We start from the raw sequence: 24,016 nt of genomic DNA, 5'->3' as shown, positions 1-24,016 counted from the left end.
TCTGAAGCAGGCTCAATTACTTGGGCTGAAACGTAGGTAAAGGTTGGTTTCATTACCGCAATCGAGGCTGATAGTTTCTTATATATTACATTCTCGACTGTTCGAGCGAATGATTTTGCCACCCAGACCATCTGAAATGAACCCCATCGAACATTTATGGGACATAATCCAGAGGTCAGTTCGCGCACAAAATCCTGTTCTGGCAACTCTTTAGTAATTATGGAGAGCTATAGAGGTAGCATGGCTCAATATTCGTGCAGGTGAATTCCAATGACTTGGTCTTGGCTCATGGAGCAGCTGCACTATCCGGGGAAAAAGCAGGTGCAAGACGACATTAGGAGGTATGTCATGACTTTTGTCACCCCAGTGTATGGTGCCAAGTCTCTCCGACCATGTAACATGATCTATCCCCTTCTTTGCCATAACGAACTAATGGCAAGGTCGCAATTATTGTATCTTGAGACTCAGTCGTCTGGTCTACGTTAGCATACAAAACAACATGTAATTGTGGGTCCGTCTTGATGAAAAAAGATTTTGTTTTAGATTCTTTCCCATACTAGTTTCAGCAACAAAATCGCCATCATCAGTGCGTTTTTCTTTATTCTAAAACATACAGAACTCATTGGGGATGGCGATATTGTCACTGAAAGTAGTTTGGGAAAGAATATAAAACAAAAGTGTTTTGCATGGAGGTAGACCCACAATCCAGTATTGCCAAGATAGTACGTATCACATCTTTATCTATCGATCTCGCATTTTCCGACATTTTAGCACAAAAAACCGTACAAAAAGGTGATCAGTCTTGGAGAGATTGTTAGTGCAGTTGAAGTGGTGCTGTTCGTGAACTCCTGTTAAGCAATTCAGGCTGCCGAGTTAAGGTACTTTTATATTGATGATTAGAGTTTATGGTACGACAAGGAGATGTTACAGGAAATAATTCGATCATGCAATGCTTCTTAACTGTGTTTTATTTCACTAGTCCCACTTTCTTAGTCTTCTGTCAGCCTTCGCATGGAAACGAGTGAATGAAAGTGTTATTTTTTGGGTCGTAGAAAAGATTGGATTAACCACAGATGAATAGGAGGTGGTGGTTTTGCGAAGAGAAATGAGTGGGCAAGGTTGAGCAGAGATGTTTAGAGGGCGAGGGCATCAGGTACCTCAGTCAGTGGGAGACTTCTTCACCCCCTCCCTCATTGTTCTCCCACCCCCCCCCCTCCTCTAGTGGTTCAAAATGGTACACGTCGGCTCCAGGGTGCATCATTTTTCGGCACTGTGTAGCTGGAGGACCAGAGGTGCGAATGTCTCGCGTTGGGTGCACTGGTCTAATAATAAAACTAGGTAATAATGTGCTGTATTATCTTGGACCATGCTCGGAACGTGCTAGTTAAAGTAACCAAGGGTAGGGAAATTGTCGAAGACGTAATTTTCGTCTTTCTGACAATTCAAATGATTGTTATGGTCTACGGCAGTTAGTGCTGGCTCTTAGCGTGGCATATTTGTGTTTGGAAATCAACGTTAATATATGTTCAGTTAATAGAGCGGATGAAATGATTCATCTCTACGCATAATTTTATAAATTTTATTCCAGTTTGGTGAGATTTTCTTCGCACAACAGTGTTGAGGTCAATTCGCGTTGAACGCATAAAGGAACCTTAAGCTGTAAAATTTCAAAGTTTCACGGGCCGTTACCAACCGGCAATAATTGTTGTATATGTCAGAAGGTTAATCAGAATAGTTAAAAGGCATGAGTTTTAACATTTCGTGAGTTTTCTTCATGACTTCACTGTGAATAAAGGTTTGCACCCGCGTTGGTAACGGAGACGATGAGAAATCGTTGTAATTATGGGAGACGATTATTGGATGGGATGTAGACTGACCTGAGATAATTTTCCGGTATCATTTTCCGAATTTGGAATCGTTTTCTTTGCAGTGGCTTGTCAACCACCAACCACGCGTTTCGCGCCTAGTTGTTTGGGCGCCCGTTCTCAGCAGCCAGTAATCGTTAGTGTGTGTTCTTTACCAATGTTCAGTCATTTCTGGAAAATAGCAGCCCACTGAGTGTCTTTCATTGATAAATGATGATAAATTTTGGTTCAAATGGTTCAAATGGCTCTGAGCACTATGGGACTTAACATCTGAGGTCATCAGTCCCCTAGAACTTAGAACTACTTAAACCTAACTAACCTAAGGACATCACACACATCTATGCCCGAGGCAGGATTCGAACTTGCGACCGTAGCGGTCTCTCGGTTCCAGACTGTAGCGCCCAGAACCGCACGGCCACTCCGGCCGGCGATGATAAGTTTTCATGTTCTCTTTGTAATGGGTGGCGGTACCACATGATCTGCCACGTGTGGTTACATACGCTCTGTGCACTGTACAGAGGTTCAGAAAGCAATATTAGTTCAGTGAATGTCAGAATTATTTTAGTTCGGCTATGAAATCATTATTGTGTGGTGAAGAGTGTTTGAATGTTGAGTGTTTCAGTTTTAATTTACTTTCATAATCGTGATGGTAGATCACATAAGACAGAATTTTGCAATGCTTACGTTAGTTGAATTCGGTAGAGAACCAGAGTAAATTCTCTAAGAACACCACACAAGTTTAAAGCAGTTTTGACAATTTCAGTTAGTTATATTTAACATGAATCACGAGAAAAATCATACAGCCAATTCATGCATGCACACTTTCTCTGAAGTGATTACTGAACTTAAATTTCTTTCGGTTCCTTGCTAATGTAATCAACAGTAGTTTTCCATTGACTGATGCCTCCTCTAACCAGTCGAATAGCATGCTAGAATTTTGAGTGCAGTTACGTTTTTATGAGCTCTCTGCCGGTCTGTGATGCCAGAGATATTCACATCGCAGTAGTTAATATAGACAGTACGTCGAATGCCAGAGAGAATTGTGTGTTGTGAGACGATATTATTTCCATTATATGAAACTTTCGCTCTACCAAATATTGCAGCTATTGAGCTCTAGGAGACCACGATTTATCTCAACTGGGAAATATTACATGTAGCCTTGCAGATGTTTAAATAAGTGTTTAAATGTGTGTGAAATCTTATGGGACTTACCTGCTAAGGTCATCAGTCTCTAAGCTTACACACTAATTAACCTAAATTGTCCTAAGGACAAACACACACACCCATGCCCGAGGGAGGACTCGAACCTCCGCTGGGACCAGCCGCACAGTCCATGACTGTAGTGCCTAGACCGCTCGGCTAATCCCGCGCGGCTTGCAGATGTTAAAGTATTTATCTGAAGGGGATAAAATATGGTCAATTCGAGAACTCTTGATGAGGGAAACCTTTATTCGTTCCCAGTCAGAGTAAATTCCAATAACTGATTGTATTTGCTTCAGGAAGATAAACAAACAACTAAGAAAATTTAAGTCAGAATGATAAAGAATGAATACAGTTTATAGGCACTGTACTGATTTTACTGGATGATGACACTACAGGCAGAGTGACCCGTTGTGCGCTATTTGGAATAATCTAAGTGATGGAAGTTGATAAATATTTTCAACATGTCGCGGCCCTGTCATCAACTGTATAAATATTAATTTTAAATTAACAACAGCCTCAGTTGCAATGTTTACCTAGATTTACCTAGGTTTCAGTTGCGATAACCCAACCTTCTTCAGAATAAAAGGAACTAAGATTTGTCCATAAAGGACAATGTCAAAAACTAAAACCTATAATATAGTAATACATCGTCATATTGCAATAACTTATCTGGGGCCGAGGCTGTTTTCCAGATAAGTTATTGCAATATGAAAAAGCTGTGCGTAGCAATGGCCTTGGTTGTGTGCTATGATATTGCCCACTCAGCGCTTCTGCCTGTTTGTTATTCCTGTCGTGACACGGCGCTCGAACCTTCTGTGGTTTGGCTCGATGCTGTCTGGAGAACGCTCTGCAATTTTTTACATTCGCCCAGTGGTGTAATATCGCTTCTGAGATAACCTTAGACTGCAAAATCCGAAGGATTGATATCAGGTGACGTTGGATGACAAGTTACATGTCTACCCACACTCGACTGTAGTGACACAGTAGGTGTCGTCTTAAATCAGCAGCAAAATACGAGGCCAATGCCTCATTTACCTACCACAACTTCCCAACAATGGACTACACATGAAATTTGAAGCCAGTTAGATGTAGACTTGATTGCTAAGTTTATATTTGAAATATATTTTGCTAGCTAGGACAATACTGAAGTCAAACCATTTGCAGGCACATATCGAGTTCTCTCGCAAATGGCTCGTCTTCAAACCCATGTTCCCTTTTTCTTAAAATTTGTAATTTCACCCACGTGAGTTTTTGCTAATAATTACATTACAGGTAGTATAGGAGATCGTATTAGCTTAGTGGGGAACTCATGAAAGGAGATTAACTGTCTCTAAGATCGTTCTTAGCAGACGCAATTTTGAAATCGCTAAAATGAGAAAGATGTGTTATTCTGGAACATCGTCCTTCTGCTGACGGCAGTGTACGGTTGGCCTCTAGTGGACATAGACTACCATATTTACTGAAAGTAGCCCTTAAACACAATAGTTATACGAAGGGATAAGAAAAAATTTCGAATGTAACATCATTCACTTACATTGTCATAATAGCAGTGTTTTATCGATTGCATTCTTTTAGACCTGAACTGTGTCGACGTACTTTTACAGAGTTTCCTAAGACTATAGTTAAATGGTTCAAATGGCTCTGAGCACTATGGGACTTAACTACTGTGGACATCAGTCCTCTAGAACTTAGAACTACTTAAACCTAACTAACCAAAGGACATCACACACAGCCATGCCCGAGGCAGGAATCGAACCTGCGACAGTAGCGGGCACGCGGTTCCAGACTGTAGCGCCTAGAACCGCTCGGCCACTCCGGCCGGCAGACTATAGTTACTCTGGGTAACAAGACCTTATCGCTCTTAAGGCGTTTACGAATTGATTATACCTGCAGCATCCCCAAAAAATTCTTAACACAGTCTGCACAAGCGTAAAAAGTTTGGCATTGTTGGTGGTCCAAGGATGAAGGGTACTTTGCACATTCACCCAAGGAGGCATCACTCACTCAATTCACGCTGGAAACTACCGGATTTCTATGACGCAATTTTTGGGTAGAGCAACAGAGCCACCTACTACCAAATGCCCAAAAACTCATGGCAGTTGGTTTTTAGCAGCTACCTGATGATTTATACCTTTGTCAGATCAAAGAGAGCTTTTCTACCAAAGTCCACCTGCCGTGTGGCTTAGTGGGTACCTGCTGACACCATTATTTTGTCGGAGCCTGGCAACCACCTGCTACAAAGGCACACCTGCGACGTGGTGTTAACAGGTAGACAATGACGCCGTTAATGTTAAGATCTTCTGGGTTGTTATGCCGCGTCATATTTCCTTCTAAAATAATGGACGTTTAGACCCTTCTGCCAGGTTCTTCTCTAGGATGTTTCGGTGTCCACTATTGCTAGAACACTGTCAGAGACCAGTATCGCGTTCTCTTATTAAGGGGGAGTTTTCCCGCATTTTTGCTGGAGCAAAAGCGTTCTAGCAATAGTGGACACCGAAATATCCCGAAGGAGATCCCAGCAGAGGGGTTCATTATTGTAGAAGAAAATATGACACAGCCTAACAACCCAGAAGATTTTAACTTTAGTGACAACGTCCACTAAAGCCTGCAGACTTGCATAATGACGTCATTGTTTTGCTAGAGCTGGAGACAAACGTGACACCAAGGCAAGGTTCATGGATTTACCAGGCACTTGATGTTGCTTTTGTCTGGTTTATTACAAAGAGCCATCTTGTATGAGCCCTGCTTGCTTTGTGTTGTTAGCAGGTAGCTGATGAAGCCGTTGTCTAGTCAGAGCTGCAGAGCACCTCCTACAAAGACCCACTTGCCTCATCATGTTATTTGATGAGTCAGTGTTGATCAGAGCTGGAGAGCAAATGGCTGCCGAGGCCAGCTCCACTTATGCTGCTGTCAAGTATACGTGACATAGTTGTTTGGTGACAGCTGTGAGCCACATCGCTGGTCGATCATCAGCGTTCGGCTTGTTATCTTTGGCGCGTCCCCGGCCATGAGCATCTTTGCGTTTTCGGCTGGGCGCACGGGACGGCGAGAGGCAGTCGGTTTGGGGCGGCCGGTGACACTGGCGGAGTTGTGGTTCGGGCGTAAGCACACATGTGATGTCTGTTACGCTGGGGTTGTTTTGCTGATCGTGAAACTCCTGCGGCGGTTACTGGTTGCCAGGAAGGCATTTCATATAATCTGTACCAAGCCTCGCAGTGAGAGGGGACTCCGGAGTAGGTGTTGGCCTAGATGTTTGTACAAATTGGGGTGCCTGTGTGAGAAGCACGGCGTGGGCCTGTTGGTTGCTTCGTCCTTCTGGCAGCCACCGCAAGCGGATGTTCGTCCGGAATATCTACAGTTTGTGGTGAGCACAGTGTGAACAAGTTCTCGTAGGATGTGCTCCCAGCCTGACTCTTAGCCTGTGTTATTTGTGGGTGCCAACCCCTTGTCTGTTACTGCTTCCAGGTGTCCTGTAAGATTTCACAGCAAAACTGTGTTTTTGTGGCATTCTGTGTTTCTGGCTCAGCCTCCGCCTAGAAAGGGGAAAGATTTGATTTGTGCCTGAACTGAAAGGGGGGGGGGGGGTCGATTGGACATCTTTTGGAATTCTTTAATGCTGTAATTGGGACACTGCAGTTCAAACAAGAGTGGCGTAATGTTAATGAATATTTGTTATTCGTCAAATGAAGTGTATTTAATGTCTTGCAGTTTTCTGGGGCACGCAGCTGTGTTATTGAACTCATTTTGAAGTGTTCTGTCGGGTGAATGACTGCTCCCCACTTCAGTGTATTCTTTTGAATAGTACTGTAAGGTTTTTTGAATATTAGTCAGTGGGGTGTATTGATTCAATTTTGTTTTTCTCTTTCTTTTGAATTACGGATAATTATTCGGTTTATATGGTTATTGGCTTCACTCGCGCTTCACGGACTAAATCAGCTGATACTGAAGTTGTTATTTTTATTACTGTTTAATGGCACACAGTTTCAAATGTAAGTTCAGTTATGTTATTTGAAATAAATGTGTTGGATTGACCTTAGTGATTTATGTGCAATAGAAGTAAGGGACCCTGTCCTTCATTAGTGCTGAACAGTGTTGGGTGGTTCGGGTTGTGAGCCCTGTGCCCGGACCAAGCTGGATAGTCAACTGCAATGATTAACTGCTTTTCTCATAGTGTTAGCAGCTACCTGGTAACACAGCTGTTGATCAAAGAGTCACCTGCCACTGAGGTCCTACCTCACGCTGTTGTCAGGTACTTAATGACACAGTAGTTTGGTCAGAACTGGATAGCCACCTGCTACAACAACCCACTTGCATCATAGTGTTAGCAACTACTTAACATGCCATTGCTGATCAGAGCCAGAAAGCCATCTGCTACCGAGTTTTGCTTAACTCAAGTTGCTGTCAGGTACCTGATGACGCCACTGTCTGGTCAGAGCTGGAGACGCACCTGTTACTAAAACCACCTTTCCTAATGGTGTTGGAAATTGTCTGATGATGCTGTTGTTTGATCACAGCAAAGGAGCCACCTGTTACAAAGACCGACTTGTCTCATGGTGTTACCAACTACTTGATGAATCCCATTGTTTGGTCAGAGCCAGAGGTATACTTGTATAATGGTGCTGTCAGGTACCTGAGGTGGTGAGCCATCTGCTACAAACCCCACTTGCCTCATGGTGTTAGCAGTCACCCGATAATGCCATTATTTAATCAGAGACAGAGAGCCACCTTCTACCAAGAAAAGTTGGCCTCGTGGTGTGTTAGATACCTGATGAAGCTGTTGTGTGGTCGCATTGGATAGCCACCTGCTATGAATATGTGCTTGTTTCATGGTAATAGCAACTATTTCATGATGCCATTGTCAGTCAGTGCAAGAGGGACACCTGCTACCAATGTCCACTTGTCTCACGGTGCTGTCAAGTATCTGATGACGCCATTGTTTGGCGAGAGCTGTCATGAAGATCCGCTTGCGTCATGGTGTTAGAAGCTACTTTATGGCACCATCCTTAGAGCTAGAGGACCTAACTGCTTCATGGTGTTACCAGCTGTCTGATGGCTTCATTACTCATCAGGGCTACACAGCCACTGGCTGCCGAAGTCCACTTTCCTCATGGTGTTCACAGGTACCTGATGACACTGTTGTTTGAGCAGAGCTGGAGATCCACCGGCTACCACGATCCACTAACCTTAGGGATGATGCCATCGTCTGGTAAGAGCTGGAAAGTCATCTGCTATGAAGATCTGTTTGTCCCATTGTGTTAGCAACTACCTCATGAGGTTGTTGTTGATCGCAGCCAGAGACCCATGTGATTCATTTGTCTCATAGTGCTGCCAGGTATCTAATGGCGCCATTGTAGATCAGAACCAGAAACCATCTGCTGCTAATGTCCACTTACCTCATGGTGCTTTCAGGTACCTGATGACACAGTTGCTTTATCAGAGCTGGAGATTCACCTGCTACCATGTTCCACTTACCTCATAGTGCTGTCAGGTTCATGATGTCACCGTTGGCTGGTAGGTGCTGGAAAGCAACCTGCTACAAAAACCCACATGATCATTACGTTAGCAACTACCTGATGACACCATTGTTGATCGCAGCCAACTGCAACTGGGGTTCCATCGCCTCTCTACAAGGGACCACTATAAGAAGCTGACGCTCCAGCACCCACGTCTTTCTGCTTTCTTGCTTGGTTCAGTAATCACATCCGCTGCAATTACGTTGGCTGAGGCGTTCAATTGGCCACATATTTTGACAGACATACAGTTCTCTCCAAGCACTTCCGTTTTTCACTGGATTTTCATTATTTTCGTGTTAGCACATCTGCAAAATAAGTTTTTGAATAGGAAGTGGTGGGTACATCGAAATTTCCGAATTTCTTCCACGTACTTAAGTATTTCGAAACTCTGTATTCGAGATTGTAGCTCGTGAGCGAGTTTTCTTGTAGTATTTCATTACTTTCAAAGGGCATTTGTCTCTGTACCACACTTACATTTGTAATCGAAAGGACGATCATGAGGGGTGACTCGGATGAGGATTTCATGGACGGCAGAACAGAGTATGTTTCCGTGTATGGACAGTCGTCGACAGATGTAAAAGTAACTTCAGGTCTGCCTCAGGGGAGTTCGTTTGGACCCTTGCTGTTTATGTTGTATGCTACTGACTAGCATACAATATCAATAATTTTCGCGGATGATGCCATTGTCTGTAATGAAGAACGGACTAAAAAAAAAATTGATAAGTGCTAGGTGCACTGGTGCACTGAGGGGGGGGGGGGGTCAAGTACAAACTTAATTTTGTATACAGATTCTCCCGGGAATCGAGAATCTCTACGATTTTTGCCTGCTATCGATATCGATACTGGCAAGATATCGGACCTGGGAATTGTAGGACTTTGGAGATTCACAAATGAAATATTTTTTCTTCTGAGATAATTACAAATTAGCAATTACCTGAATTTTTTTGCTTTACTTGTACCGTTTAAGCTTGCTTCTTGCTAGGTATTGCCAAAGTATTATTTCTCAATTACAAGAAAAATATACATTGCTTCTGGTAATTAGCCGCTGAATCCAGATCTATTTTCAGAAATTATGCGTCAGCCTCTGATTTCATTTAATACTCGTCCTTATAGCTACTTACTGCAGTGTACATGTTATATGTATCAGGCAAAATGACACACTCTGGCAGCAAGACTTCCAAATGCAAACTGCAGAAAAGTGTCAGAACACAAGTGGATCAAAGATAGGGGTAGCTGTGTGCGTGCGTGTGTGTGTGTGTGTGCGTGTGTGTGTGTGTGTGTGAGTGAGTGAGTGAGTGTGTGTGTGTGTGTGTGTATGTGTAAATTGAAGTTGCTTGCTCGCATCCGCCTGTATACGCAGGCTACTTTCAGGATCTACTGTACCTATTTTGATCCAGTTTTGACTAATAGATACACTGGTTCACAAGGAAGGTTTCTGTGTATACCTTATAAACATTTTTTACAAATTTTCTGAATTAAAATGAATTAAAGTTAAGTTGTGGAAACGATTGCATTGCCAACTACCGAACAGGCGCCGTAACTCGAGAAATTGGCGGTGCCTTGAGAGAGCAGGAAGCGTGAGCCAAGTCACATTTGGTGTGATGGTCGAGCAGTAGCTCCCTCGAGCAGCGACAACGATCGGTCGTATTTATTCTTTAGTATCGCCGTAGCGCTTCGAGTGTACCAACCAGCGCTTGCTGTGGTGTGTGTTAATTTGTGAGAGTGATTTAGTCAAAGAGTCAACTACTGATTGTGCAGTTGTTTGGCCAAATGTGGTGAGCAACCTGCTACGCACCCCATTTGCCTCAAGGTGTGGGTAGCTACCTGATGATACTGACGTACCTGATGAAGCCAATCCTTCGTCAGAGTTGGAGAGCAACCTACTGCAAAGACCGGCTGGCCTGATGGTTTTGGCAAAGAACTGATAAAGCTCAGAACCAAAGAGCCCCCTGCTCCTTAGCTCAGCTTGCGTCATGCTGTTGTCAGGCACGCGATGGCGCCATTGTTTAGTCAGAGCAGGAGAACCTCCTGTTACAAAGACTCATTTGCCTCATGGTATTAGCAACTTCCTGATAATACTGATCAGAACCAGAGAGCTACCGGCTGGCAAGGACAACTTCCTTTATGGTGTTGTCAGTAACCTGTTAACGCCATAGTTTGGTCGGAGCTAGAGAGCCACATGCTACAACGACTCACTTGCCTCGCGGGGTTAACAATTACTTCATGACGATGTTGTTGATCAGCGCTGAGGAGCCACCTGGTATTAAGTGCCGCTTACCTCATAATGCAGTCAGGTGCCTCACGATGCTGGATGGGTCTGAGCTGGAGAGCCACGTACTATGAAGACCCACTTCCCTCATGGTGTTAGCATTGTGAAAAGCAGCCAGAGAGGGACCTGTTACCAATGTCTGCTTACCTCATGATCTACACCTACATCGACATTTGTAATCCGCAAGCCACCCACTGTCATTACCTCCCTTTCCTGTTCCAGTCGCGTATGGTTCGCGGGAAGAGCGACTGCCGAAAAGCCTCCGTGCTCGCTTGATTCTCTCTAATTTTACATTCGTGATCTCCTCGGGGAGGTGTAAGTAGGAGGAAGCAATATATTCGATACCTCATCCAGAAACGCACCCTCTCGCAACCTGAACAGCAAGCTACTCCGCGATGCAGAGCGCCTCTCTTGCAGAGTCTGCCACTTGAGTTTGCTAAACATCTCCGTAACTCTATCACTCTTACCAAATAACGCTGAGACGAAACCCACCGCTCTTCTTTGGATCTTCTCTATCTCCTCTGCCAACCCACACTGATGAGCAATACTAAAGTATAGGTCGAACGAGTGTTTCGTAAGCCACCTCCTTTGTTGATGGACTACATTTTCTAAGGATTCTCCCAATGAATCTCAACCTGGCACCCGCCTTACCAACAATTAATTTTCTATGATCATTCCACATCAAATCGTTCCGTACGCATACACCCAGATATTTTAAAGAAGTGACTGCTACCAGTGTTTGTTCCGCTATCATATAGTCATACAATAAAGGATCCTTCTTTCTATGTATTCGCAATACATTACATTTGTCTATGTTAAGGGTCAGTTGCCACTACCTGCTCCAAGTGCCTATCCGCTGCAGATCTTCCTGCATTTTGCTGCAATTTTCTAATGCTGCAACTTCTCTGTATACTACAGCATCATCCTCGAAAAGACGCATGGGAACTTCCGACACTATCTACTAGGTCTTTTATATATATTGTGAAAAGCAATGGTCTCATAACACTCCCCTGCGGCATGCCAGAGGTTACTTTAACGTCTGTAAATTTCTCTAAATAGAGAACAACATGCTGTGTTCTGTTTGCTAAAAACTCTTCAATCCAGCCACACAGCTGGTCTGATATTCCGTAGGCTTTTACTTTTCCAGGCGACAGTGCGGAACTGTATCGAACGCCTTCCGGAAGTCAAGGAAAATGGCATTTACCTGTGAGCCTGTATCTAATATTTTCTGGGTTTCATGGACAAATAAAGCGAGTTGGGTCTCACACGATCGCTGTTTCCGGAATCCATGTTTATTCCTAATGAGTAGATTCTGTGTTTCCAGAAATGACATGATACGCGGGCAAAAAACATTTCTAAAATTCTACAACAGATCAATGTCAGAGATATAGGTCTATAGTTTTGCGCATCTGCTTGACGACCCTTCTTGAGAACTGAAACTATCTATGCTCTTTTCCAATCATTTGGAACCTTCCGTTCCTCTAGAGACTTGCGGTAAACTGCTGTTAGAAGGGAGCCAAGTTCTTTCGCGTACTCTGTGTAGAAGCGAATTGGTATCCCGTCAGGTCCAGTGTACTTCCCTCTGTTGAATGATTTCAGTAGCTTTTCTATTCCTTGGACACTTATTTCGATGTCAGCCATTTTTTTTTCGTTCGTGCGAGGATTTAGAGAAGGAACTGCAGTGCGGTCTTCCTCTCTGAAACAGCTTTGGAAAAAGGTGTTTTGAATTTCAGCTTTACGCTGTCAGGTACCGGATAATGCCGTTGTTTGGTCAGAGGTGATAAACCACCTGCATTAAACCCTACTTGCCTCACGGTGCTAGCAAGTACATGATGACGCCGCTTTCTGGTCGGCACTGGGGACCAACCTGCTATGAAGACACCAACTGCTTCAAAAGGTTGAAGTGACTCGAAGCACTATTGGACTTAGTATCTGAGGTCATCAGTGCCCTAGACTTAGAACTACTTAAGCCTAACTAACGTAAGGACATCATTCACGTCCATGCCCGAGCCAGGATTCGAACCTGCGACCGTAGCAGGAGTGCGGTTCCGGACTGAAGCGCCTAGAACCGCTCGGCCACAAGGCCGGCGTGTGTGTGTGTGTGTGTGTGTGTGTGTGTGTGTGTGTGTGTGTGTGTGTTCCTTGTTGTTGTAGTTGTTGTGGTCTTCAGTCCTGAGACTGGCTTGATGCAGCTCTCCATGCTACCCTATCACAATTGCTTCACTGTGTTAGCAACTACCTGATGATGCTGATGTTGATCACAGCTAAAGAGCCATCTGGGACCAAGGTACGCTTGCCTCTTTGTGCTGTCAGACACCTGAAGATATCGTTCTTAGGCCAGAGCTGGAGAGCCACCTCCTAGAAAGGCCCCCTTGTCTCATTTTGTTGGCAGCTACCTGGTAGCTCTGTAGTCGATCAGAGCCGCTGAGCCATCTGCTACAGAAGTCTGCTTGCCTCATAGCGCTGTCAGGTACTTTACAACGTCGTTCGGCCAGAGATGGAGAGCCAGTTGCTAATGGGGGCCCGTTGCATTACTACGGAGGCCCTCAGCAGCAACTGTCTCCCCAGCACGGAAATCTTGATGTCTTCTATCTCTGCTCAGCAGCGACAAACGCTGCTACCACGTTGGGCGAGGCATTCAGTTGGTCACAAATTTTGATCGACATACAATTCGGTCCACGTACCTATTGTTTTTCACTGGATTTTCCATATGTTCCTGTTCGCTCGTTTACAAATTACATGGAGGGTTACTCGAAATTCTTCCACAGACTTAACTACACTACTGGCCGTTAAAATTACTACACCACGAAGACGTCGTGCTACAGACGCGAAATTTAACCGACAGGAAGAAGATGCTGTGACATGCAAATGATTAGGTTTTCAGAGAATTCACAAAAGGTTGGCGCTAGTGGCGATAACTACAACCTGCTGACATGAGGAACGTTTCCAACGATATCTCATATACAAACAGCAGTTGCCTGGCGTTGCCAGGTGAAGCGCTGTTGTAATGCTTCGTGTAAGGAGGAGAAATGCGTATCATCATGTTTCCGACTTTGATAAAGGTCGGTTTGTAGACTATCGCGATTGCGGTTTATCGTATCACGACATTGCCGCTCGCGTTGGTCGAGATCCAATGACTGTTAGCAGAATATGGAATCGGTGGGTTCAGGAGAGTAATACGCAACACCGCGCTCGATCCCAACGGCCTCGTATCACACACTAGCAGTCGACATGACAGGCATCTTATCCGCATGGCTGTAACGGATCGTGCAGCCACGTCTCGATCCCTGAGTCAACAGATGGGGACGTTTGCAAGACGAAAACCATCTGCACGAACAGTTCGACGACGTTAGCAGCAGCATGGACTACCAGCTCGGAGACCAAGGCTGCAGTTACCCTTGACGCTGCATCACAGACTGGAGCGCCTGCGATGGTATACTCAACGACGAACATGGGTGCACGAATGGCAAGTAGTCATTTTTAAAAAATGAATCTATCTTCTGTTTACAGCATCATGATGGTCGCATCCGTATTTGTGGACATCTCGGTGAACGCGAATTGGAAGCGCGTGATTGTATGGGGTGCCATTGGTTACACGTCTCGGTCACCTCTTGTTCACACTGACGGCACTTTGAACAGTGGACGTTATATTTCATATGTGTTACGACCCGTGGCTCTGCCTTCCATTCGATCCCTGCGAAACCCTACATTTCAGCAGGATAATGCACGACCGCATGTTGCAACTCCTGCACGGGCCTTTCTGGATACAGCAAATGTTCGACTGCTGCCCTGGCCAGCACATTCCCCAGATCTCTCACCAACTGGAAACGTCTGGTCAATGGTGGCCGAGAAACTGGCTCGTCACAATACGCCAGTCTTGATGAACTGTGGTATCGTGTTGCAGCTGCATGGACACCTGTACCTGTACACGCCATCCTAGCTCTGTTTGACTCAATGCCCTGGCGTATCAATGCCGTTATTACAGCCAGAGGTGGTTGTTCTGGGTACTTATTTCTCTGGATCTATGCACCCAAATTGCCTGAAAATGTAATCACATGTCCGTTCTAGTATAATATATTTGTCCAATGAATACCCGTTTATTATCTGCATTTCTTCTTGGTGTAGCAATTTTAATGGCCAGTAGTGTATTTGGGATCTGTTTTTGAGATTGCAAGTAACTCCACTAACTTGTTCTCGTGAGTGTTTATTCTGCAGTATTTCATGACTTCCAAAAGGCATTTGACTCAGTACCACACCTATGTTTGTTAAATGAAGTATGATCACTAGTGATGAATTCATTGATGATTTCATGGTAAGGAGAATGGAGCATGTTTCCTTGTCGTTGTTTTTGTTGTTGGTGGTGGTGATGTTTTTTGGGGTGTACAGGCGCTCAACACGAAGTTATCAGGGTCCTTACAGATATTAAAAGAAATGATTATGGGTAAAAGGGCTAAAACCGATGGCACATTAAGAATATCTCCACAATTTGTTAGGAAACAAACAGATCACAAAACCTTAAAACTCTAACCAAATTCGTTCCAATGTCACTTAAAGTAGAGGTCAGATCTGCTGGAAAATCTGCCACTGCCCCCTTGTGCGATAAAAAAACACAATGTAGAAAAATGTGGCATACATTAATCTTACGCGACAAGCACCACACACTGGAGGCTCTTCTCACTGGAGTAGTGAGCCATGCATCTGAGGAAAGCGGCCAATGCAAAGACGAGTAAGGAGGACCTCATCCCATCTAGGTGGCCAAAAGTTGCGGCCACAGCCGCATCGTGGGCGCTACTAGACGCAGCTTATGATCTGTTCCTTCCAGCCACTCGTCTTCCCATCGACGCATGACTCTGTGAGGTGATAGGATGCAAGAGGATGGCACAGTGACATAACATTGGCTGCTACATCTACACTTTCATTCCCCACAATACCCATGTGCCCTGTTACCCAACAGAAAGACGCATCTATCCTCAGCTGTTGTAGATGGAGCAGGACTCTGGATATTTTGTACCACTTTACCTGCTGGATGCAAGTATTGTGGAGAGGGAGGGGCACTCAGAGAAAAGGAACAGACAAGAAATTTACCATTCGAAGCACATCTCATCTACTCTAGTGTCTGCAAGACAGCATATAACTCTCTGTCGAAAGCAATAAAGTCTCGAGGCAGTCGGACCTTGAGGACAAGACTGGGGAAACCAACAGAGCAATCAATGCAACAGAGTCCCCATGTTTCAATCCATCTGTAAAGACACTGCGGAGTTGTGGTTCTCAGACAAAATGATGTATTAAAAACATACGCCAGAGTACAATCCCTCCCATACTTCACCTAATCTAAAATTACTCTGTGCCTCTGCAGAGACCATGGTGGCAGGCGGTCAAAAACCTGGATTTGAGGCTGTATGTGCTTCATACCAAGAGACTCCAGCATACAAGGATGAAGGATCGCAAACAGCATTGTTGGTCGTGGATGATTGAAGTTTGCAGGAGAGCTTCTGTAAAGTTTGGAAGGTAGGAGACGAATTACTGGCGATAGTAAAGCTGTGAGGACGGGGCGCGAGACGTGCTTGGGTAGCTCAGTTGGTAGAGCACTTCCCCTCGAAAGGCAAAGGTCCCGAGTTCGAGTCTCGGTCCGGAGCACAGTTTTAAGTCGCCAGGAAGTTTCATATCGGCGCACCCTCCGCTGCAGAGTGAAAATCTCATTCTGGAAACATCCCCTAGGCAGTGGCTAAGCCATGTCTCCACAATATCCTTTCTTTCAGGAGTGCTAGTCTTGCATGGTTCGCAGGAGAGCTTCTGTAAAGTTTGGAATGTAGGAGACGAATAACTGGGGGAAGTAAAGCTGTGAGGACGGGGCGTGAGTCGTGCTTGGGTAGCTCAGTTGGTAGAGCAATTGCCCGCCAAAGGCAAAGGTCCCGAGTTCGAGTCTCGGTCCGACACCCAGTTTCATATCAGCGTACACTCCGCTCCAGAGTGAAAATCTCATTCTGGAGTTCTGTTAAGCTGTCAATCAAATAACGTACGAGGTTTTTCAGCACAGTAATTCGTTAATTTTTCTAGGGCGGTGTTTCAAATGGAAGCACAAGAGTCGTAAACTTATGTGGCCCGATGGCTATATGTAAATCGTTCTGTTGTTTCGCGGATGAGGTGACAGTTTATAGAGGCCGAAGCAGTATCCTGGAGACCAGGACACTTTAAAAGAGAGAGGACCGTCATTTGGCTGTAAGGACACGACGGTACCGCCTTAGTACTGCACTGCAACTGGCATCTGACCACGCAGCATTCACTGGACGTGTTGTACCGAGGTAACAGGTATACAGAGGCTTCAGCAGTGTGGCCTTTACTGTCGGAGACCTGCTGTCTGTCTACCACTGGGGTGCCTTCACAGAAGAGAACGTCTGGAGTGGAGCTGTCAAAATGTGACCTGGGCGGTTGAACAATGGGCCAACGTCTTCTTTCACAGATGAGTCCAGATTTGGTCTGGAGAGTGCTTTACGACGGATTCGCATCTGAAGGGCACATGGAACACGGTTTCGGGACCTAGATATTGTGGAAAGAATGCGATATCGAGGAGGATCCCTAATAGTGTGAGCACTCGAACAGCTGTTTATGAAATTGTACAGGTGAATCAGCAAGATTTAACTGCTGCCAGCTACCGTGAGGAGATCTTGGAATCTGATAATAATGCTCGCTCTCATGGAGCGTGGGCAGTGTTTCTTGCATAACATGCCCTGCTCGCTCTCCCGCCCGATTTGAATCCCATAGAGCACGTCTGGGGTGCTCTAGGGAGAGGCGTTGCATCACATCAGTGTTCACCAACCACTCTCCAAGACTTGGGAGCAGCTCTGCAGGAAGAATTGCCGTTGTTGTCTCGACATGAGATTGATGACATCATTCACAGCATGTTTCTTCGTTGTCAGGCCTATCTTGGTGCCAGAAGTGGTCACACACCATACTGAGCACATTAACCAGTTGTCAGAATGCGTGTGCAAATCCTTTAAGTTGTAAAAAACAAATAACTTTTTTGTCTATCGTTATGCATGTTGCAGTTGATTACGTTCTGTATTCTTTACATTTTTTCTTCATTAGTGTCACCTGTTTATAGTGTTTTGTGCAAAATAACGGCAACCTTGCAAAATTTCTGTTTATTCCTTTAATTTTGTATGCCAGTGTAGTAGTTTGTATAACTGCATATTCAGCCTCTACATTACATGTATGTGGCAGAATGATGCACTCTCGCAAAAAGACTTCCAAATGCAAAGAGCAAAAAAGTGTCACTAAATACATTAATTAAAGACAGAGTTAACTGTTTATATTAATAGAAGTCGCTCCCTCGCGTCCATCTATATATACCGGCTAATTTCGGGAACTTCTGTAGGGAGTTTGTTCCAGTTTTTTACTAATAGATACACTTATTCATGGGGATGGTTTCTGCTGGACTCTGTAGCCGAGCGGTTCTAGGCGCTTCAGTCCGGAACTGCGTTGCTGCTACGGTCGCAGGTTCGTATCCTGCCTCGGGCATAGGTGTGTGTGATGTCCTTAGGTTAGTTAGGTTTAAGTAGTTCTAACTCTAGGGGACTGATGACCTTAGATGTTAAGTCCCATAGTGCTGAGAGCCATTTTTTGAAGGTTTCTGTATATTATTTATAAATCATTTATGCAAATTGGCTGATTTGCGATGAATTAAACCTAACTTGTGAGAAAGAAGCCATTACCACATAGCGAACAGAAGCCATAACTCGAGACATCAGCATTGCCGCGAGAGAGCACGAACCGTGACCAAATGCATATCTGGTGTGGCGGTATACTATTACTTCCATTTGAGCAGTGGCAGCTATGGTCTCTCTTTACTCCTTTAGCTTCGCTGTGGAGCCTCGAGTGAAGCAGTTAGCTCTTGTCACTGCTTTTGTGGTGTTTTGTTTGGTGGCGGATTCCTCCTTTTTCGTGACAATGGCGTTCAGCATATTTCCGCCTAAAGGTACGGCCAGATTTGTGTTTGACAAGTCCATCAGTAACGTGCAGCCAAGTTGGCTCAAAATTCATTATTTGCTAGCAGAATCGTATGGTGTCACTTCAGAACAGGTTCAGGTTGCATATTTTGACACTGGGCTTTATCCGTTCCTTGTAAAATTCGTGAAACCCCTCCAAGTAGCCAGGCAGTCAACTTCCTTTCCGCCATAGGAATGGGACAGTTAGTTGTTTTCTCCTTGATACTGCTGAAGATAAATATGGCAATGTGCGGGATTTCCACTTGTCTGAGGAAGTAGTTGAACAATGTTTTAAGGACTGTTGCTTAAATCTGGTGACGTTAGGGGCATTCGCTCGGAATGCTGGTAGAGTCAACTGGTGTTGTTCTTAGCATGAGCATGTTGAAATGTATGTGAATTGTTAAGGGATCAAACTGCTGAGGTCATCGGTCCCTAGACTCACACACTAGGTAAACTAACTTAACCTAACTCATGCTAAGAACAACACACACACACCCATGCCCCAGGGAGGACTCGAACCTTCGGCGGGAGGGGCCGTACAATCCGCGACATGGCGCCTTAAGCCGCGTGGCCACTCCGCGTGTCCGCCATCAATGCTGTCGTGATGTACGTTCAGTCAATATTTACGAGGCGGAAGGGGGTACCCAAAAAGAGCTGGTATTTTAAAAGCCATATATTATCAAACTGTTCACAAAAGGACCTTGTTCCCTTCAAAATTCTCCCTATTACAACTGACACAGTTGTCACACCGGTGCTTCCACTATTCGTAACATTCTTGTAGTCATCATCAGAAATGGCTGACAGCTCTTCCCTCACTTTTTTCTTGACTTCTTCACCACTGTCATATCGGTGTCCTCTCACGCGCCTTTCCATTCGTGAAAATAAGAAAAAGTAGCACGCAGCCAGGTCAGTAGAGTAAGGTGCGTCGTGCAGCGGAACCATGCCATTTTTAGCCAGAAACTACGTAACAGAGATGGCTGTATGTGCAGGTGCGTTGTCATAGTGAAAGAACCAATCTTCCGTCTGCCACGAGTCGGGTCTTTTTCGACGACCACTGTTGCGCCGTTTATCTACGCACGTAATCAGCTGAAGGTCTAGATCTAAAGGTCTAGATTTCATTATAATTTCATGTTTCTTAAAATTGTCTGTCGATGGTCTGTGAGCACAAGCTGTCGAATTTTTTTCAATATTTTCGTCGATTCGGGCAGTTGATGGACGTCCAGAAAGAGGTTTGTCATCAATCGACATGTTGCCACTTTTAAATCGAGCAAACCACTCATGCACTCGAGTTTTCCCATAGCGTCACCTTGGCAAGCTGTTTTCAACATTAAAACAGTTTCAGTAGCATTTTTACTGAGTAGAAAACAAAATTTCAGAGCTCCACGTTGTTCACTTAAACTTACCGCCATAAAAAACGAAACAAGAACGGAGAGACGCTAGCAAAAACAATCACTGCAGATGAACAGAACGAGCCAGGTGAACAACACAGGCGGAACTGAACTGGCAAAGAGTTACGGTACACAGGCCTACCGGGAGAAATTGTACTATTGTGTAGACGTTTCAGCAGTACATGCTTACTGCATATTGGGACAGCCCGCAATCGGCCCGTTATCGGGTCACTTCTTGGTGTTCATCTTCCAAGTATCCACAGTCTTTCACATGGAAAATCTTGTAATGTTGTTATAAAATTAGTTTTTTCGTTGTGTTCAAAATTCTGAATCACATTAATAGAATACGTGTATCCAGGCTTCATCGCATACAATAAACATATAGACTAAGTATCCTGCACTGGTACTTTGATGTAGATGCGTCTGATGTCCTTGAATTTCCTAACCCGAACATCATGCTACTTTTCATTCCTTTACAAACAGCTACTCTCGATTTTAAGGGGATATAACACGCTGAAACTTACATTTTTTTTCAAAAAATCAACGGCTATTTGACATCTTTAGATTGTTTACTCTTAGACCACTAAACTATTTGGCTGTATTCAAGTTACAAATAGGCCCTGAGTCAAAGAAATGTTTGGAATATGGACTGTCAAATGGGCAGTGGCACATTTAAATATGGCAAAGATAATTTTTGTTTTGTGTCACCATCAAACAGAACCACTTGTACTCCGAACTTGGGATAAACTCAAACTGGAAAAAACAAGTTGCAAGATTTCCAAGAAAACTCATGCGAAACAATTGGCAGCCAGTCATTGGAAATTAATTACATTGCTTGTTGACTGTGTAAATATAAACTGATGCCCTGTTCAGTACATTTTAACAAACTCCAAGGTTCGAGTCCTCCCTCGGGCATGGGTGTATGTGTTTGTCCTTAGGATAATTTAAGTTACGTAGTGTGTAAGCTTAGGGACTGATGACCTTAGCAGTTAAGTCCCATAAGATTTCACATACATTTGAACTTTCTTTTTTTTTTTTTTTGAAACTACAAGGAAATAGGCATTGTCTTAAAATCAAATATCCCTGTGAGAGCTTTTTTTATCATAAAATTAAAGCAAAAAGGTTGCCCTGATCTTGAAATTACAAGGAGAAACCTCACATAAGCAGGAAGAGCAAACGTTATGGTGCTGGCGAATTTTAATGGGTATGTAGTAACATTCATTTTTTTGTAAAAATGTTTAAAGTCCATTTTAAGGTAAGTTCCTTTTTCTAAGCTCAGTGCCAACTTTTTTATCATAAATATTAGCCAATCGGAATGAATTTTTTGCAGGAAGCAGTCTTGTATACTTGCATACTTGTATACATTAATAGTATCAAAATGTAGTTTGTTTATTTTATCATCACATTTATGTACCGACAATTTAAAAAAAATAATGTTTAAATTTTAAATAAACACTGAAAACAAATAATTAATATGTCTCATAAAAGGAATGCACAGTACCTTCGAAATACGTCTGGTGAATGTAGCTACAAAATCTGGCATCTGAAAATTGTGCTGTGGGTACCATAAGCTGGTTTTCAAGAATATAATTGAAATCATATGAATAAATTATGGACTTCAGAAGTTTGGTATAGATGCATCTTTACGTAATGGATACGATTTTAATAATTTGATTGCTATCAGCAAAGTAGAAGGAAAGTTAAATTTTTTGGTGGAGTCTTCCCTTAAGCACTGCGCCGTATATACCGTATGTTCGTGTCTATGGCTCCGGCGAACCTAATTATGGCCATTCCTTCGAGGCAGCACATTGCTTGCACTTCTCCTGTGCTACCAGTCGGCCGTGCTGTGCTACATAACGACGTCTGACCGTCCCATTTTACCGCGAGCTCTCACAATCCAGGCGGCTAGCGAAGGTGACTGCTCTTGCTCGCCTTGGGGCTGCGTTGGGTTGTGAGACCAAACAGCGAGGTCATCGGTCTCATCGGATTGGGGAAGGACGGAGAAGAAGATAGGCCGCGCCCTTTCAAAGGAATCATCCCGGCATTTGCCTGGAGCTATTTAGGGAAATCACGGAAAACCTAAATCAGGATGGCCGGACGCGGGATTGAACCGACATCCTCCCGAATGTGAGTCAAGTGTGCTAAGGCGCCACCTCCTCGGTTTGTTCGGCTTGACGCATGTGTAACAGGCCTGCTGCAGTTTCTGCCATGTGTTACTAGAAATTAGTTTCAACATATGTTGAAAGGTTATAAAGCTGCGACCAGTAACTTTTTATGAAAATTTATTTTGTCTTCACTACTTTTATGCTCGTTTGTTCATCTCCTAACGGACGAAGAAAGTATGGATTTAACTGCATGCCATTTGCCCGTTTTTTCGCTGCACAGACTTTATATTCGATAGCCGCCCATACAGATTTTGATTCTAAGAGCCACTCAAGGCAAATGCTGCGAAAATTCCCTAGAAAAACCTTGGATTTTCAGATAGTTTAGTCAGTACTCACTAGGGAATATACTACTGGCCATTAAAATTGCTAGACCAATAAGAAATGCAGATGGTGAACGGGTATTCGTTGTACAAATATATTATCCTAGAACTGACATGTGATTACATTTTCAAGCGATTTGGGTGCATAGATCCTGAGAAATCAGTACCCAGAACGACCACCTCTTGCCATAATAACGACCTCGATACGCTTGGCCATTGAGTCAAACAGAGCTTGGATGGCGTGTACAGGTACAGGTGCCCATGCAGCTTCAACACGATACCACAGTTCATCAAAAGTAGGTACTGGCGTATTGTGACGAGCCAGTTGCTCGTCCACCATTGACCAGACATGTTTAGTTGATGAGAGATCTGCAAAATGCGCTGGCCAGGGCAACAGTCGAACATTTTCTGTATCCAGAAAAGCCCGTACAGTACCTGCAACATGCCGTCGTGCATTATCCTGCTGAAATGTAGCGTTTCCCAGGGATCGAATAAATGGTAGAGCCACGGGTCGTAACACATCTGAAATGTAACGTTCACTGTTCAAAGTGCCGTCAGTGCGAACAAGAGGACCGAGACATGTAATCAATGGCACCCTATACCATCACGCCGGGTGATACGCCAGTATGGCGATAACGAATACACGCTTCCAATGCGCGTTCACCGCGATGTCGCCAAACACGGATGCAACCATCGTGATGCTGTAAACAGAACATGGATTCATCCGAAAAAATGACGTCCTGCCATTCGTGCACCCAGGTTCGTCGTTGAGTACACCATCGCAGACGCTCCTGTTTGTGATGCAGCGTCAAGGGTAACCGCAGCCATGGCCTCCGAGCTGATAGTCCGTCAAACCGGTGGCCGTAGTACTCTGCGTCTTCAACATTTTTCGCTAGTAAGTAAATATTCGGATGAACGTTTAATATTAATGTATTTATTTGTCGCTTCCATCCTTGTGAGATGTTATTAGTGCGATGGTGCCTTCCACTGCAGTTTCACATCTGTCTTGGCATAGGTTCGTTATCAAGCCACTGGTCAAAAAACTGGTGATAAAAGTCCTGAAGCTTTCGGTTTCCAGGCGTACTCTCCTGAATGCACAGCCAACCATCGTCCAGAGTTTCCGGGGGAAGATGTGGCAGAGCATAACGCACTCTTATGTGACAGTGTATTTCCTCGTTTTTCTTACAGGCTGAAACGAGGCCGCAACATTGAAACTGTTTCTACAAGTATTGATTTAATGATAATTGTAACTACTAATCTCTGTTGCAGGAAACAAAATGTTTGCTGCTTGACGATGGCAATTTCGAA

The 24,016-nt window shown here is 44.2% G+C and overlaps 1 non-coding gene across 1 annotated transcript; it reads left to right on the top strand.

The window, feature by feature from the left end:
- The first annotated feature begins 16,412 nt into the window (after positions 1 to 16,412).
- Trnas-cga (transfer RNA serine (anticodon CGA)) lies at positions 16,413 to 16,487 on the top strand. The gene has a single exon. It is a non-coding gene; the product is annotated as a tRNA-Ser (tRNA).
- Positions 16,488 to 24,016: the final 7,529 nt, after the last annotated feature.

The sequence above is a fragment of the Schistocerca gregaria genome, chromosome 5 (genome assembly GCF_023897955.1).
Source record: "Schistocerca gregaria isolate iqSchGreg1 chromosome 5, iqSchGreg1.2, whole genome shotgun sequence".
Classification (NCBI taxonomy): domain Eukaryota; kingdom Metazoa; phylum Arthropoda; class Insecta; order Orthoptera; family Acrididae; genus Schistocerca; species Schistocerca gregaria.
The sequence above is the reverse complement of the archived record's forward strand: the minus strand, read 5'-3'. Positions and strand labels throughout refer to the sequence as shown.